At 42.8% G+C, this 13,730-nt stretch overlaps 1 long non-coding RNA gene across 1 annotated transcript in view; it reads right to left on the bottom strand.

Moving 5' to 3' along the window:
* Positions 1-13,730, bottom strand: part of LOC129481309 (uncharacterized) — a 65,646-nt gene that overhangs the window by 18,697 nt on the left and 33,219 nt on the right. The window lies entirely within an intron of this gene.

Raw genomic sequence — 13,730 nt, forward strand, 5'->3', positions numbered from 1 at the left:
CACACTTTGTGGTACTTTGCCATGGTAGCCTAGGAAACTAATACACATGGTGTAAATAGACGTTGAGTATCTCTAATCCGAAATCCAAAATCCAAAATGTTCCAGAATCTGAAACTTTTTGAGTGCCAACATGATACAAGTGGAAAATTTCACACCCACCCTCATGGGATGGGTCGCAGTCAAAATGCAATCAATGCACAATAGCAAACAGAGAATCAACCTAAGTGTTCATCAGTGGAGGACTGAGTGAAGAAAATGTGGTGTATACTCCATGGAATACTAGTCAGCCATAAAAAAGAATGAAATAATGTCTCTTGCAGCAGCATGGATAGAACTGGAGGCCGCTATCTTAAGTGAAATATAACAGAAACAGAAACTCAAGTATCACATGTTCTCACTTCTAAGTGCGAGCTAAATAACATGCACACATGGACATAGAGAGTGGGATAACAGACATCGGAGACTTGGAAAGGTAGGAGGGTGGGCCGGGTAAGAGACAAAGAATCACCTATTAGGGATAATATGCACTCTTCTAGTGAGGGTTTCTCTAAAAGCCCACACTTCACCACTATGCTATATAGCCACGTAAGGTAACTACAGTTGTAGCTCCCAAATCTATAAAAGTAAAAATAATTTTGAAAAAACTTGGTTTCATGCGTGAATTTACTAAAAATATTGCGTAAAATGACGCTTGAGTCTCTGTTTAGAAGGTGTACATGAAACATAAAGGAATTTGTGTTTAGACATGGGTATTATCCCAAGATCCCTCATTATGCATATGCAAATGTTCCAAAGTCCAAAATCCAAAACACTTCTGGTCCCAAGCATCTCAGACAGGGGATGCTCAACCCATCCATCATGGCCAAGTAACACAACTCCCCTGAATGCGGGGCTGGGATCGTGCGTGCTCCTGTTCTCATGAGCCAGGGTGTTCCAGGACAGGGCGGAACAGAAGGCTGCTAATCTAAGGCATGGAGAGTTCTGAGTTTGTCCAGAGAAGAATCTGACATAGGTTTGACTGAAAATCTTTGGTGTAGAATTATCATCAAAGGACATTGTCCTATTTTGTATGCATTTTACCTTTTAAAGTCTCCATGTTGGGTTCCAAGAATACATTAACCTAATTCAGTTCCAGAGACACAAATGAGATGATGAATGCAAACGTGCCGGATGACTATTCAAATATCAATGACAACATGCAGAAATAGTTCCAGTTGCTGTGTTGAGACGAATTCCCATGTGTATGTACATGGTTTCAGCTGGGAGTTTTAAAGCCACTCAGCATTGAAATAGCTTGGATCAAGACAGACAAACACACAATGAAACTGCACACAAATAGTAGTGTCAGGACACTGTGGTCTTTCTGCTGAATCTCTCATCTGTTTTTTGTTTTTCTTTTTTTGAGACAGAGTCTTGCTCTGTTGCCCAGGCTGGAGTGCAGTGGCACGATCTCAGCTCACTGCAACCTCCACCTCCTGGGTTCAAGCAATTCTCCTGCCTCAGCCTCCCGAGTAGCTAGGACTACAGGTGCGTGCCACCACGCCCGGATAATTTTTGTATTTTTAGTAGAGACGAGGTTTCACCGCGTTAGCCAGGATGGTCTCGATCTCCTGGCCTCATGATCTGCCCGCCTTGGCCTCCCAAAGTGCTGGGATTACAGGCGTGAGCCACTGCGCTCAGCCAATGAACCTCTCTTGTTTCCATCCACCAGATAGGTATTGGGCTTTGAAGTCAGTCAGACCTGGGTTCAAATTCCAGCTCTGCCACTTACAGTCTATGTAGCTTGGGACAAACTGCTTAAACTCTAAAGCCTCAGTTTCCTCATCTGTGTAAAGGTATTAAGAAGACTTAACTCAAAGGGCAATTATGAGGATTGACAGCGTTGACACAATACCTGGCATATGATGAACACTCAATAGACAGTAATCAAGCTATGGTGGCCACTCCCTAGTGTGGAGTTTGGAATCAGGAGGCTGAGTGCAGAGTGCAGAGTCCAGTGGCAGAGGCCTCTTGGCCAGGTCCGACTGCAGAGACGGCAGAGAAGGAGCGAGGGAAGTGCTGTGTACCCCAGGTCCTTGCTGTGTGCACCTTGAACTGGGGGAACTCCTGCCTCCTCTCTGTCTGGCGTGAACTCTGCTTCCTCCCAAGGAGTTTGAGGCCTGAATTCACCCATGGTTTATTCACCCCTAACCAAAGCAAACATTCAGTGTTGAGAGGAAACAACAAATGTGAAAGATCAAGACAGAACACAGAGCATTTCTGAGGAAGTCTGTCGCGCCCACTGTTTTGACAGGCTCTGGAAGCCCAGCTTTGCCTAGCCCAGGGCAAGTATAGCAGTCTAGGAAGTAGTACTCAGGTGGAGCTATTGGTAGCCGGGGGTGGTCATCTGATTACCAGGGAAATGCAGAGTTTATTTTATCTGATTACCAGGGAACTGCCTGAGAGATTTCATCTGTCATAATTCTAAACATTGCTGAGGAGACTTTACAGTTTCCAGTGTAAAGGCCAGAGGATGCTGGTTGTTGGGAGTGGTGAGGGGGACATAAGCGTACATTATTCAATTTTGTCTGATTTTGTATACACTCGAAAATCTCCTTAATAAAAAGCAGCACCAAAGCCAGGAGCCATGGTGTGCGCCTGTGGTCCCAGCTACTCAGGAGTCTGAGGATAGCTTGAGCCCAGGAGTTCCAGACCAGCCTGGGCAACATAGTGAGACCCACCTCTAAAAAACCAGCAACAAACAAAAAACAGAAAAACCAAAACAATTTTTTTTTTTTTTTTTTTTTTTTGAGACGGAATCTCGCTCTGTCACCCAGGCCGGACTGCAGTGGCCTGATCTTGGCTCAGTGCAAGCTCTGCCTCCCGGGTTCCCGGCATTCTCCTGCCTCAGCCTCCCAAGTAGCTGGGACTACAGGCGCCCGCCACCACGCCCAGCTAATTTTTTGTTTTAGTAGAGACGGGGTTTCACCGTGTTAGCCAGGATGGTCTCGATCTCCTGACCTCGTGATCCGCCCGCCTTGGCCTCCCACAGTGCTGGGATTGCAGGCGTGAGTCACCGCGCCCAGCCCCAAAACAAATAATTTTAAAAGAAACAAAAATTTAAAAAACAACTAACCAGGAATAACCATCTCCTTTGAGAACCCCAATACCACCTCACAATACACATAATCATGAGAATCTGTATTAAGGGTGTTTCTCACCCTTAATACAGGAAATTGCCATACAAAAGGAAGTATACAGACGTCACTCTGTGTCTCTTAAAGTTCCAACGTTTCCTTATTCATAAACGACAAAGAGTGCTCTTCAGTTTGACACATCAGGTTGCAGCTCTTCTCTGCTTGAAATCCCTCAGTAGCTTTTCAAGGTAGTGTCCCCTCCTTCGAAGGGAACAGCAGCTCCTTTATGACCAGGATCCAGCACACGTTTCGTCTCCTATTTGTACTCTCCGCCTCTTGTGTGCTGGTCTTAGCCCTCCAGCCCCAGGGAATGATGTGCCTTTTCCTGGCATTTGCCTTCTGCCTCTCTTTCCTGGATCCAGGCTGTTTCCACTTCCTGGAATGCTCCCCTCCCCACTCCCACGCCCCTGCCCATCACCTACTCATCCTGCAAGTCTGACCTGAAGCCCTGCCACTTGTGCAAGACCTCCGGACCCTCAGCAGACCTCCTTCTCTGCTCCTGTTACAGGACTTTCCCTTAGTTCAGCTAACGACGGGGTCCTTGTCTGGCCCACGGCCACGAAAATGTAGGCTTGCAGACGGTTTGAAGGGTGAGTAAAGCAGGGTTTTATTGGGTGAAAAGGAAAAAAGGGAGGAAAAGGGACCCTCTGCGAAGCCAGAGTCCCTGCTCGTGCCCTTCTTGTCTGCCAGTTTGAATCCTAGATTCCACCCAGAAAGAGGTGGGGCCGGGCTCCTCCCCAGTGCGAAGGGCATGAACTTGCCGAGGGTGCACCCCGGTGTACAGGCGGGTTGGAGATTGCTGTCTCACTCCCATTTTACATAGTCGTTACCTCTCATTGTTTCTATTTTTTCTATCCGAGAGAGGTGAGCCTCTTAAATGCAGGAGTGATTTTGTTTGTCTTTTTGTCTTCCCAGTGCATGGCACATAGTTGATTTTTTTTTTTTTCTTTTTTCTGAGACAGGGTGCAGCTCTGTTGCCCAGGCTGGAGTGCAGTGGCGCAATCTCGGTTCACTGCAGCCTTCAGCTCCAGGCTCAAGCGATCCTCCCACCTCAGCCTCCCAAGTAGCTGGGACTACAGGCATGCACCACCGCACTTGGCTAATTTTTGTATTTTTAGTAGAGATGGGCTTTGGCCATGTTGCTCATGCTGGTCCCGAACTCCTGAGCTTGGGTGATCCACTTGTCTCAGACTCCAAAAGTGCTGAGATTACAGGTGTGAGCCACCGCACCCAGCCAAAAACACAAATAAGTGTATTAATAGTGTGAGGCATTGCAAAATATTGCTGAGAATACAGTTCACCAGTATCATCATCATAGAGCACAAAGCAAATTCTGATATTATTAAGAATATCAGCCGGGCGCAGTGGCTCACACCTGTAATCCCAGCACTTTGGGAGGCTGAGGCAGGCAGATCATGACATCAAGAGATAGAGACCATCCTGGCCAGCATGGTGAAACCCCGTCTCCACTAAAAATACAAAAATTAGCTGGGTGTGGTGGTGCACATCTGTAATTCCAGCTACTCAGGAGGCTGAGGCAGGAGAATTACAGCCGGGCGCAGTGGCTCACATCTGTAATCCCAACACTTTGGGAGGCTGAGGCAGGCAAATCACGAGGTTAGGAGTTCGAGACCAGCCTGGCCAACATGGTGAAACTGTCTCTGCTAGAAATACACAAATTAAATGGGTGTGGTGGGGGGCGCCTGTAATCCCAGCTACTTGGGAGGCTGAGCCAGGAGAACTATTTGAGCCCGGGAGGTGGAGGTTGCATTGAGCTAAGGTGACAGGGTGAGACTCCATCTCAAAAAAAAAAAAAAAAAAAAGAATATCGTAGCTCTAACGCATACATAGAAAACTCATTCTATTAGAAATTAAATTATACTAATAGTATTGACAATCACTTTTATAACTGTCATTGTAAACTCAAAGACAAAAAATAAATTCATCACCAGAAAACATAAAACAAGTACTTAGCCTTATTGTTGAGAAGTCTGTAGTTGCCTTTTACTGAACGGTACCTCAGTTCTTGGGATAAAGTTTGGAACAGCAACTGGAAGGACAGCTTTAACTTGAAAACGGTTTTATTTTTAGAGTTGTCATGTTACAAAAGCTCTTCTCATATAGCTAAGCTGTTGGAAAGAGACCAGGTTTTGTGAAAGTTTTTCATTAAGTGTTTCATGTTATCCTCACTGTAACCCCAAACAATGGCAAATGCTTCATAAGCCGCTATAATGCCGATTCAGCTGATAAATTAATAAAATTCTCCTTCTTTAAAGTGCTAAGCCAGAAAACACTTGTTAACATTTTTAACAGGAATGAATGAAGATGGATGGACCACCCAAAGATTCTCCTATCCCAGGATAATCTTCAAAGACAAAACATCAATTTCATTGTGTTTTTTGCTTACCCAGGTCAAGAGTTACCAATACCAAGACATCAAACTGCGCAGAGATTGGACCTAGAGCAGCAGGAGGTAGTATATAAAACACCAATACTAGAGGGAATTAGGAGAGGGAGTAGAAAAATGATTCATCTGTATCACGTGTGGTCTGCAAGTTGCAGGGTGTAGAATGTAGCTTGTGGATAGAGGAAGAGTATTAGAAAAAATTAATGCTCATTCAAGTTTATTTTGTGAACTAGCCAAAAAGTCACACATGGATACTCACAGTAGGTAGAATAATCAGAGCAGAAATAGCACTTCTGGCACATACTTATTGGGGTTGAGGGAGAATTCATTTTAGCTTTAATTTTAAAATAGCTTTAATTACTTTTATTTTAATTAATTCTTCTAAAGCTTTTAATTTTAAAAAGCTTTTAGTTTTTATCGTGGCAAAACATACATAGCATAAAATTTGCCATTTTAGCCATTTCTAAGTGCATAGTTCAGCGTCACTAAATACAATCACCTGATTGTACAACCGTCACCACCATCCATCATCTCTAGAGCTTTTTCCTTTTCAACTTCCCGAACTGAAACTCCATACCCATCAAACAATAGCTCTTCATTACTCTATCCTCCCAGTACCTGGGAACCATCATTCTACTTTTGGTTTCTATGAAAATGACATTCTAGATACCTCACATAAGTGGAATCATGCAGTGTTTTTTTATATCCAGCTTCTTTCACTTAGCCTTATGTCAAGGCTCATCCATGTCGTCGCATGCGTCAGAATGTCTCTTTTTAAGGCTAAGTAATGTTCCACTGTATGTCTGTACCACATTTTGTTTATCCATTCCTCTGTCAATGAATGCTTCCATCTTTTGGCTATCATTAATAATGCTGCTATGCAAATGAATTTGCAAATATCTGTTGAAGTCCCTGCTTTCAATTCTTGTGGGTTTAAACCCAGAAGTGGACTTGATGACTCAGGGTAATTCTATGTTCCATTTTTTTTAGGAGCCACTGTACTCTTTTCCACCACGACTAAACCATTGTAGAGTCCACCAGCAATGCACAGGAGTTCCGATTTGGCTACATCCTCACCAAAACTTATTATTTCCTGGTTTTTTGATAATTGCCATCTTAATGGGTATGAAGTGGTATCTTATTGTGGTTTTGATTTCCTTAGTAATCAGTGATGTTGAGCATCTTTATGTGCTTGATGGTCATTTGTATATCTTCTTTGGGAAAATGTCTATGTAAGTCCTTTGAATATTTTTAATTTGGTTATTTATTGTTGAGTTGTAAGAATTCTTTATGTATTCTGGATATCGATCCCTTATCAAATATATTATTTGAAATATTTTCTTCCATTCTGCAGGTTGTCCTTTGATTGCACAAAAGTTTTAAATTTTGATGAAGTCCAATTTACTTATCTTTTTCTTTTGTTGCCCATGCTTTTGGTGTCAGAAAGCTTTTAGCTAATAATTTTAAATATATCATGTCTCCTGCCTCATATGTACCACTGGACAAGGCCTTTTGTGTGCTCAGCTTCTGTCAGAGGTACATGTATTTTGAAGTGGAGAACAAAGATAATTGCAAAATTGGCATGGAGAACTAAGGTAATTATGAAAGTTCCAGATACAAAGAGAGAAGATTCAATATGCCAGCAGTTCTCTACCAATCCATCCTGGAAGTCTTCTTTTAGGATTGCCTAAATAATGCAGGGGATGGGTGCAAGACACATAAGTGTTCCAGAAGCATGTAAACAAGATACAGAGAAGAGGATACGATAAAATAAGATGAGACAGGAATATTAGGAAAGCCCTCGTTCAGAAGGTTGCCTACAGAGGCAAAAGGGACAGTTTCACTTTGCTGAGGGAAACAGGGTGGTAAGAACCCTTGCGGGGAAGACCTCCGCTTACCCTGGCACAAAGAGAAGGTGTAAAATAACTTAACAGAAGACCATTAGGCTGAGATAGCTCCCATCACCTGGGTTCCTACACAGACAAAATGAAACAAGCTTAGCCCGTCACAAGTGTCTGGCTGAGTATTACCTGTGTAATGAGAGGCCTTCCACCAGGATAGTTCAAATAATGCAACTGCCCAAATTTTCACCAAATAGTTTCTCTACTCTACTTCTACATTCACCCTATAAAAGCCTTCCCCTACAAACACCTCCAATGTATCCTCCAACCACTTTCAGTTTGGAGCTGCCTGATCCATAAATCTCTGTCTGTTCAAATAAACTCTTTAAAATTCTAATATGCTTAAGTTTATCCTTTAAAAAAAAAATGGAGATAGGATCTTCCTATGTTGCCCAGGCTAGTCTTGAACTCCTGAGCTCAAGGGATCTTCCCATCTCAGCCTCCTGAGTAGCTGGGACTACACACATGTGCCTCCACACCCAGCTTACACTTATCTTTAAACAAGGGTATGACCCCTTTCTGAAATTTATTTATGTTAAGACATGAACCCTAGTGATATTGCAGTCTCATTTTAGACCATCAGACACTTTGGTCTCTGGACCACTATTTGCCCTTTGTGACCTGATCTCCTAAGAAATTCAAGTGTAATTCAAGTTAGTTTACCCTCTGCTGATCAGGGGGGGTTGCTCTGGGTGCAAGTTCAAGACAGGCACTCATACCTTCCTACCAACTCCTCCAGAGATTCAACAGGGCAAATCTTGCCCTCTTGGGGCCTAGGACAGAGCAAGGCCTCCTCCTGGGGCTGAATCACTGAATTTCTTCCCAGCCCTGTGCCCTCCTTATGTGAAGACACAGATGCTGGGTAGACAGTCATCAAAGACATGTCTCCCCTCATGTCTGGTCCCTTCACTGTATATCTCCTGGTCATTCCTGCTGACCAGACCACCCCCTCCCTGTGCTGACCTTGGAGAAGTGAAGCCTGCTCCCAAGGTGCCTAGACTTTTTGCTGCTTCACAATCACACAGTTTCACCTGGGATAGGAGATGGCAGGAAAATCATCAGTGATTTCTGTTCCCCTCTGAGGGTCTCTAGATAATTTGATCATTGCCTCCCAGGGCTTTATTACCTGGCCAGTCCCCTGGAGAGATGAGAAATATTTCCACTGAGGACAGGATGCACTGCCTGACATGAGCTTATTGCAAGTTAAGTCTCCAATGTGGTTCAGAAGAGCCATCTGGCTTCTACTCAGATCTGCTGCTCATGGGTTGAGTGCTCCTGACAGGTACACAAGTCTTCCACTCCAAAGCCCAGACCAGGAGAGGGGTGGCTTCACCAGTGGAGGGCGCCAGGCTCTGTGATGAGCCGGGAACTGGAATGCGGCCACCTGGGCAGAAGTGATGGTGATGGAGATACTGAGTGGCAGGGAGAGTGAGACCCTTGGTATGAAGAGCATTCATCATGTTATTTAAGTGACAACACCTGGAAGCCATGAAATTCACTAAAATCAATCTGTTGTAGCTCATCTGTGATTTATAATTGTGTAATTTGATTTTTGTTTTTTCCTTCTAGCAAAACTTCCTTGTAGCCAGCATGGTGGGAACTGAGGGAGATGGTACCAGCCTAGTAAACCATGCAAGTTTCTAGTTGAGAGTTTCAGCCACATTTCCATAAATTAGCCACATGAGCCTTTATAGAGGGTCAAAATCCAAACCTCTGACCTGTCTTCTCCTGACCCTGCGTTTAACCCCATATCTCTCCCACCTGTTTCTTTCCCACAGCTCCTCTATTCTATAAAAATTCAACTGGGGTTTGTTTTTCTTTAAACAGAGTCAAGCCCTCTGGAGAAGGCAAAAATAAAGCATGAGATGGGAGAAGAGCATGAAGGTTGGCTGTACGGTTTTGACAAAAAGCAAAGAAACAACAACAAAAATAATAAATCACATTGCATGCAAGTGAGTCTACCAGGAATTTTTGCTGCATTTACAATATTTTTAGGAAGGAAAAAAATAAGTATGGTACTGATTTTTTACAGGTAGAAAACCTAAGATGTATAATTTTTTCCCCAAAGTCACACTGTTAAAAACAAATTGAACAGTATAATATTAGGGATTTTGGGGAAGAATGTGGAGAATAAACAAACTGTTCATGGAACTTGAGTCTTCTGACTTCCAGATCAGATTCAGTGAAAAACACTATTCCTTTTACATAGTCCTTAGTCTTTGTGTCAAAATGGAGATGCATTGGCCTGGGCAACGTTAAGAAGACTCTGTCTCTACAAAAAAACAATTTTTTTAATTAGCCAGGTGTGGTGGTGGCCAGGCTGGTCTTAAACTCCTGAGCTCAAGGGATCCTCCCCCTTCAGCTTCCTGAGTAGCTGGGACTACAGACATGTGCCTCCACATCCAGCTTACATTTATCTTTAAACAAGGGTTTGACCCCTTTCTGAAATTTACTTGAGTTAAGACACAGTGATACTGCAGGCTCATTTTAGACCGTCAGGCACTGTGGTCTCAGAAGGCTAAGGCAGGAAGATCACTTGAGCCTGGGAGGTCAAGGTTACAGTGAGCCATGATCATGCCACTACACTCCAGCCTGGGCAACAGAGTGAGACCCTGTCTCAAAAAAAAAAAAAAAAAAAAGTAGATGAGTCTGAATACACTAATTGCTAATCTGTGCTGTAGGCAGGTTTATGATTGATTCATCTTTGAAAATCTTATCTACTTGATACTGGTTGCCTAATACATACAGTTGCTATTCAATATCTTTTTCTTTTTTTTTCTCAAGAGATAGCGGAGAAAATGACCTTAGCATTTTAGGGTGGGTTTTATTTGCTCATATGTAAACATCTATATCACACATTGTTTGATGTAAAAAATGTTTGCCAAATGAAAAAGCATGCCATGCCCATGGATTGGAAGGATCAATATCATTAAAATGGCCATACTGCCCAAAGCAATTTACAAATTCAATGCTATTCCTATCAAACTACCAATGTCATTTTTCACAGAGTTAGCAGAAGCTATTTTAAAATTCATATGGAACCAAAAAAGAGCCCAGCTAGCCAAAGCAATCCTAAGCAAAAAGAACAAAGCTGGAAGCATTACATTACTCGACTTCAAACTATACTATAAGCCTACAGTACCCAAAACAGCATGGTTCTGGTGCAAACAGAGACCAGTGGAACAGCATAAAGAGCCCAGAAATAAATCCACACACCTACAGCCATCTGATCTTTGACAAAGTCAACAAAAATAAGCACTGAGGAAAGGACTCCCTATTCAATAAATGGTGCTGGGACAACTGGCCAGTCATATGCAGAAGAATGAAATAGGACCCCTACCTTTCACTATATTAAAAAATTAACTCAAAATGGATTAATTATTTAAACGTAAACCTCAAGCTATAAGAATTCAAGAAAACCTAGGAAATACCATTCTGGACATCAGCCTTGCAGAAGAATTTATGACTAAGTCCTCAAAAGCAATTGCCACAAAAACAAAAATTGGTAAGTGGGACCTAATTAAAACTTTTTAGGGCAGGGTAGAGTCTCATGCTATCTCCCAGGCTGAAGTGCAGTGGCACAATCTCAGCTCACTGCAATCTCCGCCTCCTGGGCTCAAGTGATTTGCCCCCCTACAGGTGCACACCACCACGTCTGGCTAATTTTTTTTCTTTTTAGAGATGAGGTTTCACTATGTTGCCTAGGCAGGTCCCAGACTCCTGGGCTCAAACATTCCCCTCACGTCTGCCTTCCAAAGTGCTGGGATTACAGGCATGAGCCACCATGCCTGGCCAGGACGTAACTAAAGAGCTTCTGCACAGCAAGAGAAACTATCAACAGAGTAAACAGACAACCTACAGAATGGGAGAAAATATTCACAAACTATGCATCTGATGAAGGTCTAATATCCAAATCTATAGGGAACTAAATTCAACAAGCAAAAAACAACCCCATTAAAAAGGAGGCAAAAGACATGCAGAGACACTTCTCAAAAGAACACATACAAGAAGTCAACAAACATGGAAATGCTCAATATCACTAGCCATCAGAGATATGCAAATCCAAACTACAATGAGATACCATCTCACATCAGCCACAATGACTATTATTAAAAAGTCAAAAAATAGGCCGGGTGCAGTGGCTCACGCCTGTAATCCCAGCACTTTGGGAGGCAGAGGCAGGTGGATCATGAGGTCAGGAGATCGAGACCATCCTGGCTAACATGGTGAAACCCCGTCTCTACTAAAAAAAAAACAAAATATTAGCCGGGCGTGGTGGCATGCACCTGTAGTCCTAGCTACTTGGGAGGCTGAGGCAGGAGAATCGCTTGAACCCAGGAGGCGGAGGTTGCAGTGAGCCAAGATTGTGCCACTGCACTCCAGCCTGGGCGACAGAGCAAGACTCTGTCTCAAAAAAAAAAAAAAAAAAAGTCAAAAAATAACAGAGGCTGGTGAGGCTGAGGAGAAAGGGGAACACTTATGCACTGCTGGTAGGAATGGTAAATTAGTTCAGCCACTGTGGAAAGCTGTTTTCAGACTTTCCAAAGAACTCAAAACAGAACTACCATTTGACTCAGCAATCCCATTACTGCATATATATCCAAAGGAAAATAAACCATTCTGCCAAAAAGACACATGCACTGGTATGTTCATCGCAGCACTATTCACAATAGCAAAGACATGAAATCAACCTAAATGCCCATCAACAGTGGACTGGGAAAATAAAATTGTGGCCCATATACACCATGGAATACTATGCAACCACAAAAAGAAAGAATCATGTCCTCTGTAGCAACATTGGGGCAGCTAGAGGACACCATCCTAAGTGAACTAACACAGGAAGAGAAAACCAAATACTGCATGTACTCACTTATGCGTGGGTACTCAAGGACATAAAGTTAGCAACAATAGACACTGGGGACTACTAGAGGGGAAGGGAGGGAGAGGGGGGCAGGGGTTAAAAAACTATCGGGTGCTATGCCCGCTACCTGGGCGATGGGATCATTCGTACCCCAACTCTCAGCATCACACAATACACCAGTGTAATAAATCTGCATAGGTACCCTCCCGAATCTAAAATAAACATTGAAATTCATTAATTCTTTTTTTCTTTTTGAGACGGAGTCTTGCTCTTATCGCCCAGGCTAGAGTGCAATGGCATGATCTCGGCTCACTGCAACCTCTGCCTCCCAGGTTCAAGCGATTCTCCTGCCTCAGCCTCCCGAGTAGCTGCGATTACAGGTGCCTGCCACCACGCCCGGCTAATTTTTGTATTTTTAGTAGAGATGGGGTATGCCATATTGGCCAGTCTGGTCTTGAACTCCTGACCTCGTGATCCGCCTGCCTCAGCCTCCCAAAGTGCTGGGATTACAGGCATGAGCCACTGCACCTGGCAAAATTAATTAAAATTTTAATTTCATCTTATTAAAAAACAAAGATAAATTTACTTCTTTCCATTTTCAATATACATTATACTGACATACATACTGTATTATATGGTGAATTACGTTGATTGAATTTCACATTTTAAACTAACACTGAGTTACTGTGAAAAACTCCATTGGATCATAGTGTAGTATGTTTTTAATATATTTTAATACAATTTGCAAAAATTCTGTTTTAAAATTACAACTATGTTCCATAAATAAATATGTAAAAAAATAAAAAATGTTTGTATTATTCAAGTGAAGATTATAGAGATCTTTTTTTTTAAGGGAATAAAACACTTTATTTTAAAAATTCAGGCCCGGTACGGTGGCTCACTCCTGTAATCCCAGCAATTTGGGAGGCCGAGGCGGGTGGATCACGAGGTCAGGGGTTTGAGACCAGCCTGACCAAAATGGTGAAAACCCATCTCTACTAAAAATATAAAAATCAGCTGGGCGTGGTGGCGGGTGCCTGTAATCCCAGCTACTCAGGAGGCTGAGGCAGGAGAATTGCTTGAACCCGGGAGGCAGAGGTTGCAGTGAGCCGAGATCGCGCCACTGCACTCCAGCCTGGGCGACAGAGCGAGACTCTGTCTCAAAAAAAAAAAAAAAAAAAAAAAAATATATATATATATATATATATATATATATATATATATAAAAATTCAATATTCAAATATGCTCCTAATGAAAACTCCTGTCCATTTATTAAGCACCCACAGAGTGCCAGGCACTGTACAAAACATTAGAAAGACTTGTTCACACTCTTTTAGAGCAAAATTCACTATTCCGTGGCACTTTTCATGATGCTAACATTTTA

This window comes from Symphalangus syndactylus, chromosome 4 (genome assembly GCF_028878055.3).
Source record: "Symphalangus syndactylus isolate Jambi chromosome 4, NHGRI_mSymSyn1-v2.1_pri, whole genome shotgun sequence".
Lineage (NCBI taxonomy): Eukaryota > Metazoa > Chordata > Mammalia > Primates > Hylobatidae > Symphalangus > Symphalangus syndactylus.